General features: G+C 36.9%; 1 pseudogene; it reads right to left on the bottom strand.

Annotated features, from left to right (window-relative positions):
• Positions 1 to 9,435: 9,435 nt before the first annotated feature.
• On the bottom strand, positions 9,436 to 12,832 carry LOC127677344 (eukaryotic translation initiation factor 5B-like; annotated as a pseudogene).
• Positions 12,833 to 20,099: the final 7,267 nt, after the last annotated feature.

Here is a 20,099-nt window from a genome sequence, read left to right as displayed (position 1 = left end):
CTATGAGATTTGCTGTATCAAGTTTTATTTTGACTTCTTTGATCCACTTGGGCTTGAATTTTGTACAGAGTGATAAATATGTATTTATTTTCATTCATATAAAGCTGCCCATTTTTCCTTATCCATTCAATATAGAACTGATCAGAACAAAAAAACAACAAAAAAATGAAGAAGATATGAATTGCAAAGGAAGGAGTCAAGGTATTAATATTTGTAAATGATGTGAAACTGCACATTATCAACCACCAATGTAGTAGTTCCACATTCTAACAGGGAGCTACTACAATTAATAAACAACTTCAGCACTGTGACTAGATATAAATTTAACCCAAAGAAATTAGTAGCCCTCCTTTATAGAATAAAAAATTGTGCACAAAAAAGTATGGGAACAACAACTGTCAAAAAAGCTACAATTAATATAAAATATTTTGGTCTAAGTCCTAAAAAGCAAGTGATATATTTGCATGACAAGAACATCAAGTCCCTGCAGAAAGAAATTGAAGTAGATATTAAAAGATTGAACGATCTCCCATGCTCATGTATAGGTAAGATTATCATAGTAAAAATGGTCATTTTACCAAAAGCAATCTAAAAGATATATTGCAAATACCAACAAAAAGTCAGCACAACTTTTATCAGACATTAAAGAAGCAATTCTTTATTTCGTGTGCAAAAAACAATCAATCAAACAAACAAACAAACATCTTGAAGAATCACCATCCATGACCTCAAGCTGTTCTTTTTTTTCTTTTTTTTCCTTCGATACATTTTTTATTTACATTTCAAATGATTTCCCCTTTTCTAGCCCCCCACTCCCCGAAAGTCCCATAAGCCCCCTTCTCTCCCCCTGTCCTCCCACCCACCCCTTCCCACTTCCCCATTCTGGTTTTGCCCTATACTTCTTCACTGAGTCTTTCTAGAACAAGGGGCCACTCCTCCTTTCTTCTTGTACCTCATTTGATGTATGGATTATGTTTGGGGTATTCCAGTTTTCTAGGTTAATATCCACTTATTAGTGAGTGCATACCATGAGTCACCTTTTGAGTCTGGGATACCTCACTTAGTATGATGTTTTCTAGCTCCATCCATTTGCCTAAGAATTTCATGAATTCATTGTTTCTAATGGCTGAATAGTACTCCATTGTGTAGATATACCACATTTTTCGCATCCACTCTTCTGTTGAGGGATACCTGGGTTCTTTCCAGCATCTGGCAATTATAAATAGGGCTGCTATGAACATAGTAGAGCATGTATCCTTATTACATGGTGGGGAATCTTCTGGGTATATGCCCAGGAGTGGTATAGCAGGATCTTCTGGAAGTGAGGTGCCCAGTTTTCAGAGGAACCGCCAGACTGATTTCCAAAATGGTTGTACCAATTTGCAACCCCACCAGCAGTGGAGGAGTGTTCCTCTTTCTCCACATCCTCTCCAACACCTGCTGTCTCCTGAATTTTTAATCTTAGCCATTCTGACTGGTATAAGGTGAAATCTCAAGGTTGTTTTGATTTGCATTTCCCTAATGACTAATGAAGTTGAGCATTTTTTTAAGATGCTTCTCCACCATCCGAAGTTCTCCAGGTGAGAATTCCCTGTTTAACTCTGTACCCCATTTTTTAATAGGGTTGTTTGGTTTTCTGGAGTCTAACTTCTTGAGTTCTTTATATATATTGGATATTAGCACTCTATCTGATGTAGGATTGGTAAAGATCTTTTCCCAATTTGTTGGTTGCCGATTTGTCCTTTTGATGGCGTCCTTTGCCTTACAGAAACTTTGTAATTTTATGAGGTCCCATTTGTCAATTCTTGATCTTAGAGCATATGCTATTGGTGTTCTATTCAGAAATTTTCTCCCTGTACCAATGTCCTCAAGGGTCTTCCCCAGTTTCTTTTCTATTAGCTTCAGAGTGTCTGGCTCTATGTGGAGGTCCTTGATCCATTTGGATTTGAGCTTAGTACAAGGTGATAAAGATGGATCAATTCGCATTCTTCTGCATGCTGACCTCCAGTTGAACCAGCGCCATTTGTTGAAAAGGCTATGTTTTTCCCATTGGATGTTTTCTGCCCCTTTGTCGAGGATCAAGTGGCCATAGGTGTGTGGGTTCATTTCTGGATCTTCAATCCTGTTCCATTGATCTGCCTGCCTGTCACTGTACCAATACCATGCAGTTTTTAACACTATTCTCTGTAGTATTGCTTGAGGTCAGGGCTACTGATTCCCCCAGAATTTCTTTTGTTGCTGAGAATAGTTTTAGCTATCCTGGGTTTTTTGTTATTCCAGATGAATTTGTTAATTGCTTTTTCTAACTCTGTGAAGAATTGAGTTGGGATTTTGATGGGTATTGCATTGAATCTGTATATTGCTTTTGGCAAAATGGCCATTTTAACTATATTGATTCTGGCGATCTATGAGCATGGAAGGTTTTCCCATTTTTTGAGGTCTTCTTCCATTTCCTTCTTCAGAGTCTTGAAGTTCTTGTCGTAAAGATCTTTCACATGTTTGGTAAGAGTCACCCCAAGATACTTTATACTGTTTGTGGCTATTGTGAAGGGGGTCATTTCCCTAATTTCTTTCTCAGCCTGCTTATCCTTTGAGTATAGGAAGGCCACTGATTTGCTTGTGTTTATTTTATAACCTGCCACTTTGCTGAAGTTGTTTTTCAGCTGTAGGCGTTCTCTAGTGGAGTTTTTTGGGTCACTTAGGTAGACTATCATGTCATCTGCAAATAATGATAGTTTGACGTCTTCCTTTCCAATTTGTATCCGTTTGACCTCCTTATGTTGTCGAATTGCCTGAGCTAGTACCTCAAGTACAATATTGAAAAGATAAGGAGAGAGGGGGCAGCCCTGTCTAGTCCCTGATTTTAGTGGGATTGCTTCAAGTTTCTCTCCATTTAGTTTGATGCTGGCTACCGGTTTGCTGTATATTGCTTTTACTATGTTTAGGTATGGGCCATGAATTCCTGTTCTTTCCAAGACTTTAAGCATGAAAGGATGCTTAATTTTGTCAAATGCTTTTTCAGCATCCAATGAAATGTCCATGTGTTTTTTTTCTTTGAGTTTGTTTATGTAGTGGATTGCATTAATGGATTTCCGTATATTAAACCAACCCTGCATTCCCTGGATAAAGCCTACTTGATCATGGTGGATGATCGTTTTGATGTGTTCTTGGATTCGGTAGGCAAGAATTTTATTGAGTATTTTTGCATCGATGTCCATAAGGGAAATTGGTCTGAAGTTCTCTTTCTTTGTTGGATCTTTGTGTGGCTTTGGTATCAGCGTAATTGTGGCTTCGTAGAAGGAATTGGGTAGTGTTCCTTCTGTTTCTATTTTGTGGAATAGTTTGAAGAGTATTGGTGTTAACTCTTCTTTGAAGGTCTGATAGAATTCTGCATTGAAACCATCTGGTCCTGTGCTTTTTTTGGTTGGAAGACTTTCTATGACTCCTTCTATTTCTTTAGGAGTTATGGGACTGTTTAGATGATCTATTTGGTCTTGATTTAATTTTGGTATTTGGTATCTGTCAAGGAAATTGTCCATTTCCTCCAGATTCTCCAGTTGTGTTTAGTACAGGCTCTTGTAGTAGGATCTGATGATTTTTTGGATTTCCTCAGTTTCCATTGTTATATCTCCCTTTTCATTTCTAAGTTTGTTAATTTGGATACTTTCTCTGTGCCCTTTGGTCAGTCTGGCTAAGGGTTTATATCTCTTGTTGATTTTCTCAAAGAACCAGCTCCTGGATTCATTAGTTCTTTGTACGGTTCGCTTTGTTTCCAATTGATTGATTTCAGCCCTGAGTTTGATGATTTTCTGCCTTCTACTCTTCCTGGGTGAATTGGCTTTTTGTTCCAGGACTTTCAGGTGTGTCATTAAGCTGCTAGTGTATGCTCTCTCCATTTTCTTTTTGGAGGCACTCAGGGCTATGAGTTTACCTCTTAGCACTGCTTTCATCGTGTCCCAAAGATTTGGGTATGTTGTGCCTTGATTTTCATTAAATTCTAAAAAGTCTCTGATTTCTTTCTTTATTTCTTCTTTGGTCAAGGTGTCATTGAGTAGAGTATTATTCAGCCTCCATGTGTATGTGAGATTTCTGTTGTTTTTGTTGCTATTGAAAATCACTCTTACACCATAGTGATCTGATAGGAGGCATGGGATTAGTTCGATCATCTTTTATTTGTTGAGGTCTGCCTTGTGTCCAATTATATGGTCGATTTTGGAGAAGGTACCATGAGGTGCTGAGAAAAAGGTATATTCTTTTGCTTTAGGGTGAAATGTTCTATAAATATCAGTCAAATCCAATTGGTCCAAAGCTTCAATTAGTTTTACTGTGTCTCTGTTTAGTTTCTGTTTTCCCGATCGGTCCATTGAGGAAAGTGGAGTGTTGAAGTCCCCCACAATTATTGTGTTAGGTGCAATGTGTGCTTTGAGCTTTAGTAAAGTTTCTTTTACGAATGAGGGTGCCTTTGCATTTGGCACATAGATGTTCAGATTTGAAAGTTCTTCTTGGTGGATTTTTCCTTTGACCAGCAAGAAGTGTCCTTCTGTGTCTCTTTTGATGACTTTAGGTTGAAAGTCAATTTTATCTGATATTAGAATGGCTACTCCTGCTCGTTTCCTGTGACCATTGGCTTGTAAGATTGTCTTCCAGACTTTTACTCTAAGGTAGCTTTTATCTTTGACACTGAGGTGTGTCTCCTGTATACAGCAAATTGTAGGGTCCTGTTTCCTTATCCAGTCTGTTAGTCTATGTCTTTTTATTGGGGAATTGAGACCATTGATGTTAAGAGATATTAGGAAATAGTGATTATTACTTCCTGTCATTTTTGATGTTCTTTTTATATTTGAGTGGTTATCTTCTTTTGGGTTTGATGAAGGAAGGTAACTATCTTGCTTTTTCCAGGGTGTAGTTTCCCTCCTTGTATTGGAGTTTTCCTCCTATTATTCTTTGCAGAGCTGGGTTTGTGGAAAGATATTGTGTAAAATTGGTTTTGTCATGGAATATCTTGGTTTCTCCATCTATGGTGAATGAGAGTTTTGCTGGGTATAGTAGTCTTGGCTGACATTTGTGTTCTCTTAGAGTCTGCATGAGATCTGCCCAGGATCTTCTAGCTTTCATGGTCTCTGGTGAGAAGTCTGGTGTGATTCTGGTAGGTCTTCCTTTATATGTTACTTGGCCTTTCTCTCTTACTGCCTTTAATATTCTTTCTTTGTTTAGTGCATTTGGGGTTTTGATTATTATGTGACGGGAGGTATTTCTGCTCAGGTCCAGTCTGTTTGGAGTTCTGTAGGCTTCTTGTATATTCATAGGCATCTCTCTCTTTAAGTTAGGAAATTTTCTTCCATAATTTTGTTAAAGATATTTGCTGGCCCTTTCTGTTGTAAATCTTCACTCTCATCTATACCTATAATCCTTAGGTTTGGTCTTCTCATTGTATCCTGGATTTCCTGGATGTTCTGGGATACAAGCTTTTTGCATTTTGTACTTTCTTGAGAAACTGTATTTCTCAAACAGTTGAGTCAATGGTTTCTATGGTATCTTCGGCATCTGAGATTCTTTCTTCCATCTCTTGTATTCTGCTGTTTATATTTGCATCTCTGGGCCCTGATTTCTTCTCAAGGTTTTCTATCTCCAAAGTTGTCTCCCTTTGTGATTTCTTAGTTGTTTCTACTTCTGTTTTTAGGTCCAGGATGGTTTTGCTCAGTTCCATCATTTTTTAGTCTGTGTTTTCCTGTAATTCTTTAAGAGATTTTTGTGTTTCCTCTTTCATGACTTCTGCCTGTTGACTCAAGTTCTCCTGCATTTCTTTAAGTTTTTTTTTGCCTTTCTTCTTTATTGGCTTCTATCTCTTGGGCCTTATTCTCCTGCATTTCTTTAAGTGTTTTTTGTGTTTCCATTATACGGGTTTCTAGCTTATTCACGTTCCTCTGTATTTCTTTAAGAGATTCATTCATGTCCTTTTTGTGTTCTTCTAGCAGCATCATGAACAGTGATTTTAAATCCAAATCTTGTTTCTCTGGTGTGTTGGCATAACCAGGACTTGCTGATGTTGGAGAGTTTGGTTCAGATGCTGCCATATTGCCTAGATTTCTGTTAGTAGCATTCCTGCGTTTGCCCTTTGCCATCTTGTTCTCTGGAGCTAATTGGTCTTGTCTCTGGCTGGTGTTTCAGCCTCCTGAGAGGCTCTAGGGCTATTTCTGCACCACTGGAGGGCAGGGTTTCCCCTGTTGCAGATTGCTAATGTGCTTTCCTCCTCTTGGGTGCCCTTGCAGCCCTAGTGTTCTTTGCCCCAGATTGTGTCTGTGAGCCAGAAGGTGCCCGTTTGCTCCTTCAGGGAGTGCTGAGGCTGTATGCTGCAGGGATCTTTTCTGCATGCTGATCTCTCTGCTGGGCAGCGGAACTCCCAACCGGGTTGGTGCACACAAGGCTAGCCTAGCTGCTCAGGCCCTGAGTCTAGGCAAAAGCCTGGCAGGCCAATGTCTGAGCAAAGTTCCCCTCAGCTGTGAGTGTTAATTGGGTCTGTCAGGTGACTAGGATGGTGGCATGTGCGCGCTCCCTGAGAGTTCTGGGAGAGTCTGCTGGGCTAACAACCTCCTGGCCGGGTCGGCACACAGATGGCCCACCGAGCAGCCCAGGGCCTGGGGGCAGTCCAGGGCCTGACCGTCTGAGACCCCTGCTATGTCCGCCTCGGGATATGCCTGTTAGCTGGTTTGCTTTTGCCTGCTAGGTCTCTCTGGCTTCCCTTAGGCAAAATGGTGGTGGTGCGTGCGTGCCGGCCGGGGGAGGGGGGAACCTTCTGGCCGGGTTTGCACCCTGGTGGCCCCCCGAACAGCCCAGGGCCTGGGTGCAGGCCAACGCTTAGACCCCCGCGATGTTGGTCTCGGATTATATTTGCGTACCTCAGTCTGATTTCTCTGGCGACCAAGAACCAATATGGAGGCCTCGTATCTGACTGGCGGGAGGCAGAGTCCCTCAAGCTGTTCTATAGAGCCAAAGTGGTGAAAATTGCACGGTATTAATAGAGAGACATACAGGGTGATCTCTTAGAATTGAAGACCCAGAAATAAAGCCACATATCTATGGAAGATTGATTTTTGACAAAGCAGCCCAAACCATACAATAGAAAAAAGAAAGCATGTTCAACAGTTTTATCTTTTATACTTCCAGAGTTTTAAAGAATTGTTTTTCAAGGCTTCACTTGGTGGTAAGAGGTCATCAGAATGTAGTAGTTCAAAGACATTCAGACCTAAGTTTTATTCAAATTGTCAATATATGACGATGGCTAACACAGAAGACCTGGTCTAAAACATGATTACAACTTGTTGTACTCAGGTAGTGGTGACATCCTTACACAGCATTTTAAACATACCATTTTTATATAAAAATGTTATTTGATTGCTCTGTGACTGCTCTTTCTGTGAAGTTTGTGCATCAAGGAACATGTCAAAATAAATAAAACCACAAGCATGATAAATTCTGATGAGGATGATTTCCTATGGATGTAAAACTATTTTTTTTTGCTACTGCTAGTCAAGTAACATCAAAATCAATCAAGAAAAAATGTTTTAGCAGAAGGACTATTAGACTTGAAGCTAGAAAATAATGATTACAAAATACTTATATTTTTAAAACCATATACAAATATTTAGAGTAAAATATCTTGCCTTAAACTATATTATTTATTCTATATTGGGAACATTAACATTAATCGATTATGTATGTCCCATAGGCTTATTTCTTTAGTTTACTAGATAAACTCCTACATATTAGTCCTATTAGATTTTTCTTCCTTGTCATTTCCTGCCTCATATGTTGATAAATGTTTTATCCTGATACTGATTGTCTTCCTTTGTTCTAATCAGTTAATCAGCATAGAAAATAACTTGTAATTTTTTAAACTTTAAGAATATATATATATATATACATATCATTTGCATATATTGCATATATCTAATTTTTGACTTGGATTATGAAAACAATCATCATGGCATGCTGGTCATTCTTTAATTAAACTTTATAATATGGCATATTAGGTATTTTAGTTTAAGGGTTAAATGTGTACTTGATAGAGTTATTATTTTCTTTCTAAGAAATTACTCAAAACATCAGAATCTTAAAAGTAATGATTTATCTACACCCCATGTGGATCAGCAACCAAGGAAGTGCTTAAGATAGACTCTAATTCAAATCTCTTATGTTGTTATATGTATCTCAAATTAGGTTTAACTGTGGAAGAATGGTCGTCAATGTTTTGTAGACTTCTCACCATATATTTCAATTTTTTTTATAGAAATAGTCTCTTCTGAGATAAAAAACACAAATTTTGGCAGAGAGCTAGCAGAAAGCAAGATGGTAGAAGAAAGAAAGAGCAGGAGGAACTAAAAGGGAAGTGGGAAAGGAAGAAGAGAGAATCTTGAATGTAATTTACTTTTACTCCTGTGACGGCCTGCTTCTCTGTTCCATTGTTCTGACTTGTATAGCTGTAAGTAATTATTCCACTAAATATTAGACAGCAGGAGATGTGTTTCACTGGTTTCTTAGAGGGTACATATCTGTCAGAAAATGGGATAAGATGTTATTTTATTTTAATTAATTTGTATTGATTTATCAAACAAAAGAAATGGTTTCACCATGACACACACACACAGTATCTGTCACTATAGGTCTGTGATTTTATTTACTTTCCACCAATCTAGTCTTAGACAACCTGTTAAACATAGGCCTTCCACAGCTAAAAATCATTATTTTAAATACGTTTGTCTCATAAACAAATTGTTAAATGTAAATATTATTTATTAATATATTCACTTATGATAAATGAAAAATTACTGGTTTTCTCACATTTTTTAGTCCTGAATCCAAAGTCTCTAACTGCTTAATTAGTGCATGTGTCTACATTCCTACTGTTGCTTGATACCTATAAAATAGTAGCTCTCATTGTGTTATTTCAATTATATAAATATCTAATGCAATAAAAAAGTTCAAATACAATTCAGAAAAGGATTCAGAATCCTATTAAAAGATAATGAAGGCATGTTTTTTACATGCCAAATATAAGCCAAAAAATTAATCAAATTATTTCTAAATGACATTTGATTACTAAATCATTCTACACATGAGTTTTCATGTTTAATTTTTTCTTCTTCTTTTCTTTTTTAACCAAATACTGCAGGACTGATTTAATCAGCAGATTTTGTAATAAAAATCCAAATTTGATGAAGGGCAAACTTTAAAACAGCAGCCAAGTCTTAAAGGAAGGGTGGGTGAGTGCAAGCACTCTGGACTATGGGGCTGGGACATGACCACTGTCAAACCAGTTGCTTAGTTTCTCATGAAAAATATTTTATACACCAAAATCAATCAGTGTCCAAGTGTCTGTTCCATTGGTAATATGACAACATACTACATTTACACAAAATTATGTCCCATGTGGGAAAATCAGATGATTTCAAATACTTTCTTCATCTCCACAATAAGCTGCCAGTCACCCTTCTGCATTTTGTCTCTGAAACAGTCTTTTAGTGCATCAATGGACTGCTGGATGATCTTGCTGACAAGTATGTTCATAGCTTTGAAATGTCTTCCAAACATTTTGGGAGATTTCCAGTGATAGATTCTATTTTGACACAGGCCCCTTGTCCTTTTTAGGCAACATCCACCTGCTTATCATTTATTTCAATGCTTGTTACTATCCCAATGTCAACAAAAGTTTCGCTTGGAGCACACATAAGTGTTCCTTGTTTCACTTGACTAGCTTCCACAGTGACCCCTATTACTATTGGATCTCGTGAATTGAAAATGCACTGAACAAGGATTTTCATCTTGCAGGGAAATACTGCTATATGCTAAAATTCTTCTTGTTTTTGTTTCTTGTAGTTTTGACTGTGTTTTATAAAAGCATCAAATAAGTGATAATAAGCATCAAATAATTTCTTCACTAAAAACTCTAACTTCCAAACGATCAGCCATCTTGTGTGCATCCTATTCAGTTCTTACCTCGGTGGCCAAAATTACTGTGTACTGGGGATCATGTTTCAACACCACTGAAGCTTTCATAATGTCCTTTTTATGGACTGGGACAATCTTAATTCATGCATATGCACCTATGATGTTTTCAGAAACTCAAGAAGAGCTTCCAAAGGGCCCAGTGTAGATGCCTGTACATAAACTCCTTTTTCTTCTAGTTTGATAGCATCTAGTGTCTGCTTTAACTCATGGATCAATTCCTCTTTGAGTACTGGGATTTCATTATTCTTTTAGGCCACTAGGAGAGATAAACCAACCAGTGATTTCTCAAAGCCTTTCTTAAGAATCTTCACTCCCTCGGTTGCTTCCACTTCTTTATGCTTTTCATATTGGTTCTTCACAGGTAATTCCTTCGTAAGAGGAGGTAAAAGGAGGCTTCAGATCTTAATGACAATGTGCCTGGCTACTCCAGGGACAATGATTGCATCCCCTTCCTTCAAATATCCATTGATTAATATGACATTTATTGTGGTGTTCATTCCTGGGAGAGCTTCAACCTCCATGACTTGTGATCTTAGCTCTTCATAGCATGCAAGCCTCTTGCTCAACACAGTTTGAGTTAACTCTACAAGAGGTTAGAAGAGACTTCCTATGCCATGGCCATTTTATGCAGAGATAGATACCAAGCACACAAAAGTATGGGGATCTTTATTCTTATAAAACAAAGCAGCTTGCAAACCCAGGTATGCAAATTCTACAGTGATGGCCATTGCATGCTTCTCAAATTCATCCTTTGTATTCTTCTTCTGCTTTTTTAGAATCATAGCCACATCAGAATAAAGACTTCTTTCAATCATGTTACCTGCCAATCTTACTAAGTGCAACAATGAAGGGACACTTTTTTAGATTTGAGAATGTTGATTAATTCAATTGTCTGGGGGCTCCAACCCATGCAACAATTAAAATGGTAATGTCACAAAGAGATTTTCCTGTTTCTCAGGTTACTGAAAGACTCTTGTCTGGGAGTATCAGTAATCAGCATCCCTGGAATACAGAATTCTCTCTGTCAAAATTTGTAATCATCTTAGTTTGTTTATTAATATCTTCAAGAGGAACATTTGTCAATTCTCCATTTTGCTTTGTTGTATGCCCACTCTTCTTTAGTTCAATCTTCAGTGGAGTCATCCCTGTAGTCTTAGCTGATGTCTTTGCTAGTCCAACAGCTTGTAGTCCTCCTAATCCCCATCGTTGGCCTCACTGTCTCCTTCCTCTTCCTCATCTTCACTCTCTTCTTCCTCTTCCCCTTCTTTTCCTCCTCCTTGTCCTCAGGGCTTTCTTCTACTTCCATCTGAATCATGTTTCCTTCTCTTTCTCTCTCCTCATCACTGTCTATAGCTTTCCAGTCATCTAACCCAGCATCTTCACTATCTTCTTTCTCTAGCTCCACAGAAAATGGTGTCTCTTCATTTTCCAGTACTCCATGGTCCACACCTTCCAGAGGAGCACATATTTCCAAAGTTCAGATACGTCTTTATTCTCTAGCTGTTGTGGTGTTTTCTTCTTTTTATCTACGTCTTTATTCTCTAGCTGTTGTGGTGTTTTCTTCTTTTTATCTACGTCTTTATTCTCTAACTGTTGTGGTGTTTTTTTCTTTTTATCTTCATAAATTGGCCTTTTCTTTGGCAACAAGTCTTTGGATGGCACCTCAACACCCTAAGCTTGGAGGTGTCTACTGTCACTTCAGCTCTGGCTCTGGCTTCTCTCTGGGACTTAGTTAACAGTTTTCCTTCTTTTTTTATGTGTTCTTTTCTTTCTTTTTGTTTTTGCTTTTTACTTTATATTTTTCTTGTTCTAATTGTTCCTTTTAATTTTGTTTGGCTTCTCGCTCTTCCACTTAATCCTTTCTTCTTCCTCTCTCTTCTGTCTCTCCTCCTCTCTGAAGCTTAGCCAAAGCTTCCTGGATAGCTTTAACAGTGGATTTTCTAGGGCCTTTCTTCTCTTTTTCTTTTTCATTTTTGTGTTTTCTTTTTCTTCTTATCTTTTTTCTTTTTGTTTCCTTCATTGTCATCTTCCAGAGGTGTAGCAGTGCCTTCATTCTTTTCTGAGGCAGCTCCTATATCAGTAGTCCCTTCTGAGTGCCAATGCCTCCTTGTCAGGTCTGTTCTGGGGCTCCCACTGTTACTCTGCTCCATCTTGCCCTTCTCTTGGTCTTCTTTCTCTTTCATCTTCTGCAACTTCACTTTCTCTCACGCTCTTTCTTTTTTGCCTTCTTCTGGGCATTGTCTTAATTTTGAATGAAGAGTCACTATCCTCATTCCCACTGTCTTGGTAGGAACTGACTTCTAGTCTTATATTTTTCTGTCCTTTTCTGGACTGCAAATTTCCTCAGACTCACTAATGATCCATTCTACTTTTAGTTGATTTCTCGGATTTTTAACCTTTTTTAGAAAGTTTATTGGAATCATCAGCATCCTCATTCCCAGAGAGGAGTACCTATGACTTAGGTCTGGCAATTTTTGTTTTTAATCCTCATCTTCCAATTCATCATTCTCATTCTCATCAAAACTTTTTTCTTGCCTTTTTGTCCCTTCTTTTTTATCTTATTTGGAAGCAGATTCTTCATTGTTTTCTGTAGGCTTGACTGCAGATGCATCTCCGTCTACTGAGATGCCTTGAGCTTCCAGAGACAAGTTCTCCAGCTCTCTCAGAATGTCATTCTCATCAAAGTATTGCTTCCTCTTTTCCTTTGACTTCTGACCTCCAGCTCTGTGGCAGCACCATCTTCCTTCTATTTCTGAAGCAAAGGCACCCAAATCAGTATCATGCTTGGTACTGTTTTAGCTCATTGTTTCTTCTGTTTCTTCCCCATTGCTTATCAGCAGTGTTCATGGCCCGGCCCCTCATTCATTGTCTCATAGTCCCACTGTCTCAAGGCTGACTCCAGCGTTCTGTCCCCCTTGCACTGTTGCCTCTCTCACCTGGCTTTTCTAATTTTTTCTTTTAGTAAAAATAAATTGTTATTACTTATTTTATTAATCAGATTAGATATCATGATTAAAGTATCCCCTCCTCTACTTCTTCCCTTTTCTTTCCAATTCCCCCTCCCATCCTGGGCCATCACCTTTCTCTCTCGTTAGAAAACGAATAGGCTTCTAATACATTATAATAAAAGAAAATCATATTAAACAAAAAAAAGTTAGATAAAACAATCAGAAGGATAAGAGCCCAAGATTAGGCAAAAGAAACAGACATAGCTACAGAGACACAATTGTTTGAACACTGAAGAATCTCATGAAAACATCAAATTGGAAGCTATAATACATACACAAAGAATCTGGAGGACAAAATAAGAAAATAATAAACTATTTAATGAAAATAAAATAAATATAAATATAAGATAAAAATGTTAAAATACCTTACATAACATTATGAGACAAGAAACTTTCAAGGATCTGGTTGAATTCATTTTCTTTTGGTCATCTACTTCTAAGCAGGCAGCCTACACTTATGAGCAGTGAGATTCTACTCCCTCACTACTGGTGGGATTACAAGCTGGTAAAACCACTCTGAAAATCAGTCTGCTAGTTCATCAGAAAATTGGATATAGTACTACCTGAAGACCCAGCTATACCACTCCTTGGCACATACCCAGAAGATGGTACAACACGTAATAAGGACACACAGTCTGCTATGTTCATAGAAATCTTATTTATAATAGCTAGAAGCTGGAAAGAACCCAGATGTCCCTGAACAGAGGAATGGATACAGAAAATGTGGTACAGTTATAAAATGAAGTACTACTTAGTTATTAAAAACAATGACTTTGTGAAATTAACAGACAAATGGATAGAACTTGGATATGTCATCATGAGTGAGATAACCCAGTCACAAAAGCACATGCTTGGTATGTACTCACTGATAAGTGGATATTAGCCCAAAAGCTTGCAATAACCATGATACGACTCATAGAACAAATGAAGCTCAAGATGAAGGAAAACCAAAGTGTGGATATTTCACTCTTTCTTAGAAGGCAGAACAAAATACAGGAGAGAGAGGTTGGGAGGCACTTGGGAGAAATAGAGGAGTGGGAGGGGAAAAGCAGTGCAGAATTAGGGATGGGAGGAGAAAGGAATGATAGACAGAGGGTCAGGGAATTGAACAGAGGTTTGTTGAAATGAGGGAAGGAAAAATAGGTGTAGCCTCCAGAAATTTCCAGATGCCAGGAAAGCAAGAGGCTCCCAGGACCCAACGGTGATGACATTAGCTACAATACCCAAGAAAGGGGAAGTAAAACCTGTAGAGACTATATCCAGAATTTAGACAGGATCCCTAGTTGAAGGATGGGGCCACCACCCACTAATCTCCAGAATTGCTACTGTCTAAAGGGAATATAGAGACAAAGTGTAGAACAAAGAAAGACTGAAGGAAAAGACCATCCAGAGACTGCTCCTCCTGAGGATCCATCCAATATAAAGACACCAAATCCAGAAACTATTGTTGATGCCAAGACGTGCTTGCTTTCAGGTGTATGATATAGCTGTCTCCTGAAAGGCTCTGCCAGATCCTGACAAATATAGATGTGGATGCTTGCACTTAACCATTGGACTGAGCACAGGTTGACAATGAAGGAGCTAGAGAAAGGACTCAAGGAGCTGAAGGGGTTTGCAACACCATAGGAAGAACTACAATATCTAACAACCAGACCTCCCTTCAGAGCTCCCAGAGACTAAACAACCAAGCAAAATGTACACATGGAGGGACCTATGGCTCCAGCTAAATATTTAGCAGAGGATAGCCTTATCTGGCATCAATGGCAAGACAGGCCCTTGGTCCTCTGAAGGCTAGATGCTCCAGTGTAGGGGAATGCCAGGGTGCTAAAGTGGGAGTGGGGGCTGCGTGGAGTAGCACACTCATAGAAAAAGAGGAATGGGGGATTGGATAGGGGGTTTGCAGAGGACAAACCAGAAAAGGGGATAACAATTGAAATGTAAATAAGTCTCAGGTTATTTACATTTAAATAAGTCACTTAAGAAGTGTTTGGTATAAGTATTATATCAAAGAGTGAGCCATAAGTCGCATCATATATTTGTTGTGTACCCTTATAAACTTCCTTCCTTCTTGCACTAGCATATCTTGCAGTCAGGATACCATTGTATATCAGTAAGTTTATAGCTGTGTTGGTGTTTTTGATTATCATTTCACAGCATAAAAATGTTCTTGTCATTTACGGGTGCAGGTTTTGTATGAGCAGCACCTCGATTTGTCCATATTCAACGAGTTGGATAGGTTTTTTCTTCAGTGATGGTGCTTTGATGTCAGTTTGTGGAGAGCAATATATAATAGTATTGACCTCAGCTTGGGTTCTTTGGGTTTTCTCATGAGACCCTTTTGGCCAATAACTCAATTGAGTGTTAAGTCATTCCAAGTGATGGAAGCTTAATTTGCTGACAAGAACCCCAGCTGGGGTTCTCTCTCCTCCATTATTTAACAATTTAATTTAGATGGTCTTCATATATGTACATATTTAAGAAGCTTCTACTGTATTAGGTCTTCCTCTTACCCCTCAAATAGTTTTTAATTTTAATTTTAATTTTAGCTGCTTCTTACAACTCCCATTCCTTCCCTCGCACCTGTACAATATTCTTATGTATCAGTTAAATACCATTTTATCTAATACCAGAAAAATGCTTTAACTGTGTGGTCTTGGTCTGTGCATCAAATCACATTTGTAAATGCTTCACTGAACAATATTTTTCAAATATAACCCACACATAGTAATCATATTTAAAAATAATTTCTTCATAGTTATGAACCATCTGTTCAATACTGATAAGAAATTTAATAAAGTAGGCAGTAAAAATCAACAGTATTTGTTAATTATCTAGCACATTGCTTAGCTTACTGAGTGCATTAATACTCCAATACTTGTTTCCAGGTATACGGAAAAATTTCACACCTACATTTAAAAACACATTTTAAGAATTCTTTCAGCTGTGTTCTTTTAATCCAAATTTACAAGCAAGGCATTTATTACATGAAGTTTGGGCTTTCATTGTGAATACAATTTCTGTAAAAGTAAGGCAGACAATTTCTATCTGAAAAGAAATCTTAAAAGTACATTGAACATTAAAAAATCACTGAAGCATTCTGGGCTAAGCTGTTCATGAACTAGGTTTCAATGGTTTCCAAAATTATCAGTAAATTTAAAAGTAATTCTAATTTTCTCAGCCATTATTTTAAACTTCAGTAGGACAGGGAACAAATCTAATTGGTCGGTGAGGCATAAAACATTCAGGTCAAGTAGATCAGAACAAAAACGTCCCCTGATTCTTTGTGTCCTCACTTCATAGGTGCCCTGTTCCATGACCACTCACTCTGCTTCACTTCTAACAATTTTTTTTGTAAAAAATAGCTTTTATTCGCCTGATAAAATTGTCATCTTGGAGGCTTATGGCCTCAGTCCGCTAACCTAGGCCTAGTCCTTGAAGCTTCAAGCATCAACAAAATCTAATCTAGGTGTCTAGACCTAGAATGTTTTCAGCCTCTGAGATTTGCAGCTGAAAAAGCTCATCCTTTCTAGTTCTTTCTGAAGTCTATCCGATTCAACTCAGACTTTTTCTCAAACTTCTCTCCAAACTGATTGATTCAATCTAGCCCCTCTCTTAGCTTGTTTGTTTGCTTTTTCTCCACAAACTGTGTGAATATCTTCTAATCTTCTGACTCCTGCCCTTTCCCTGGCTTGTTCTGTCTTCACTTGTGTCTAGCTTGTTCTCTTTCTGCATATCCCTGTAAAATACTCCCAGTAAATCTGCCTCCATTCTTTCTCTGCACTGCTCTCTCTTAAGTAGCCCCCTGTTCTTATCTCTTCTTTTTGGGCATGCCTAACTCTGTCAGATCTTCCTCTGATTCATTACTTTGTCTGTCACTCAATTAGCCATCACTTTCTAACATGGCTGCTTCCTTCTAGAAACTGATTTGATCTTCATTGTTTGGATTAAAGGTGTGTGTTAAGGACTGGAACAACAACAGAACTAGAAACAAGTTTCTTTCAGTAAATAACACAATGTTGGGATTCACAGTTTGATCATACAACCTGCAACATATTTAGCCTTTTCAACTGTATAAACCTGCTTTAAAATAGTATAATAAATAATACTAATAATATAATAAACTAACATAAAAATAAATAAATAAGCAAAAATAATAAAAAGGAAAGTCAAAGAAATAATGGGAGAATATAACCAAAATAATTGATAGGTATCTGTTTATTCCTAATTTAATTTTTATTTTATAATTCTCATTTTTATTTCTCTGAATTTAAAATACCTTGACACAAACATAAATAATAGAATTAATTGACATCTAACAATATGCATTAAACATGGGAACATTCAGAAGTGCACATTTTGAAACCATTTTTTCATGAATTTTTTGGTCTTAATGTTAAACTCAGATAAAAAGCAAACAAGCTTTATTGTATGGAAATATGTGTGATTCGAACTTACTGTTTGCTTTGTGAATATAATATCAATAACATTATAAGTTGTGATATATACCATTAGGTACAATTTTATATAATAGCACTCCAAATTTTAAGGTCTAAAATTCTGTATGTATCCAGGTATTGATTCCCTTGAATATTAAACTTTATAAAACTGTAACACTTTTGTTTTCCAGAATGATTGAGGTTGCCTATCTGCATCTCATTTCTGGGCTATATTGCAAATTTAAAGTGTCTTTAATTTATAAATTGGAACATTTCTCGGAATAACGCTGTTTTGTCATGGTTCCATTGCTTAGAGAGTAAAATAAAAATCCTTATAAAGGACTGGAGAGATGACTCAGCTGTTAGGAGAACTTCCTGTTCTCACAGAAGCACTCAGGTTTGAAACCTAGTACATACATGGAAGCTTAAAGTTATCTCTAACTCCATTTCTAGTGGATCCAATGCCTTTTCTGGCCTCTGTTTGCAGGCACACACATTATGAGCATCATACATATTGGCAAAATGCTCATGCACATAAAATACAGTTTTTTATACTCTTATAAAATCTGCATGGTGTTCATATTCTTTCTCCAACTTCTTTTGATGGGTTCACCTCCATGTATCCTCTACTGTCCCCCATTTATCCATGCACTACGTATTTGTTACTTATTCACTCATGTCCTTAGTACTTGCCATAAATGTCATAAATTTTGACTAGTTGTCCAGAGGCTGCTGTCCTAATATATTTTAGTCTCTTTTCACTGATGAGATCTGCTCATTCAACCATTCCAGTACTAAAATGGATCATTTATGAGCTCAAAAATATGAAATTTCAGTCAAAGCTACTTATACTTAATTGAACATTTCTTAGGTATTTCTACTTGTGCATACATATTTATATGTGTAGCTTCATGAATGTTAGGCATGTATATTTCAAACTTGTCAATATTAGTTAATGATGAAATCTCATAAAATTTGATATTTAAAAATCTGTCCATTTTTACAAGTAATTTAAAACAAAATACAACCTCATTTTTTGAAGACAGAAATACTACTATAAAAATAAAATTGTATTTCTAAACTAAATATTAAGTGTTGAAAGAGAATTTATCTTGACAAGTTAAAGCAAGCAAAACCAAAAAAGAAATTTAAGGAGTTATTTTGTGAAAATATTTTCTATTTAATTTTAATAAAATTAAATGAAGCACAAAATATAATATATTTACATAGTTACTGTAAAAACACTTAAATTTGTAACAGGAAGCTTAAAGCTTGGGGTGATGTACTACTGATGGATGAGTAGGCTAAAATGATAAATGAATCTCATTCTATAGTCTGTCGATGAAATAAATCACTAATGCCATCAATGTCATTAGAATATTAACATTCCACTCAACCAATATACTCCCCTCTTGTCTTTCACAGAAAGCCTTTCATTTTAGTCATACATGTCTTAAGCTTTAGGAGACTGGAAAATGATTATTAATTGTGGTCACTTTACCTATGAAAGCTCTTTGGAAGCATCACTTAATGCAACAGGCATTTATTATGAACTGGATAAGGACAACAAAAGACATCCCAAAGTGAATGAAGGAGTACCCAGGTGGTCTCAAGCGTACATGGAATGCTACAAGCAACTAAGAAATGGTGAGAATAGAAGACATAATCTTCTCCAGAGCAGAGCATCCCAACTGGCTGCATCCATTTCTAATACAAAGTGGACATCTCTGAAAATATAGATACAAGTAATGTTATACAGATTGAGTAGGTTTATTTCAGGAATAAAAATATAAACACATATAAATATCTGCCCATAAAAAGAGTAAAAGAATATGAAGCCAGGAATTTTAGAGAGAGAAATAAGGATTTTATTGGAGGATGTGAGAAGGGAAGGAAAATAATGATATTCTATTTTAATCTCAACAATGATCAAAAGTTAATTTTGAGCTTCAAAAATGTCATGATAGTACTTAAAGAAATAATAACATCATCTTCAATGTCTGATGATTTGACAAGACTGGAAAACTACTAACAACAAAATTCCTTACTAAAGATCAGTGGCCTAGAAGAAAATAGAACATTTTCCTCTTAAAATTATGATTTACCACTATCCATGAAAGTACTGAAAATATTTTTTTCTTGAAATGTTCAGATGTCAATAGGACTGAATCAAAGCTCCAGTAAGGGAAATTCAATGCTACTGGAGAAGGAGTTTTAAATTTTCTGTCACAAATAGTTTTTCCCTTGAATATTTTTTCTACAACTATGCAAGAAAATGATTTAATGATTAAAATCTGCATCTATATTAGCCCCAAGTATATTATGCTAAATTGGAAATACTGATTGTATTACAATATGTTTTCAATAATCGTATAAGCTATCTACTGGCTTGCAGGAAAGTCAGAAATTAGAGTTCAGTCTTTAGACAGTGCTGGAATACACTCTTTCATATAGTTATGGCCAAGTCACTTGGACTTCCATTCATCTGAAATTTTGACTCCAGTAAAATGGCTCTTTCTTGGTAATACACTCATATGTCCTGACACTTGTATATAACTTTTAGCAAGAGAAATCAATTCCTTCTATATTAAGTTCGCAAAGTCTTTGCAATGTGTGATGGCAGCTACTTGCCTTCATGAAATGTTCTAGC

This window comes from Apodemus sylvaticus, chromosome 2, assembly GCF_947179515.1.
Source record: "Apodemus sylvaticus chromosome 2, mApoSyl1.1, whole genome shotgun sequence".
Classification (NCBI taxonomy): Eukaryota; Metazoa; Chordata; class Mammalia; order Rodentia; family Muridae; genus Apodemus; species Apodemus sylvaticus.
This window is presented reverse-complemented; position numbering and strand designations above follow the sequence as displayed.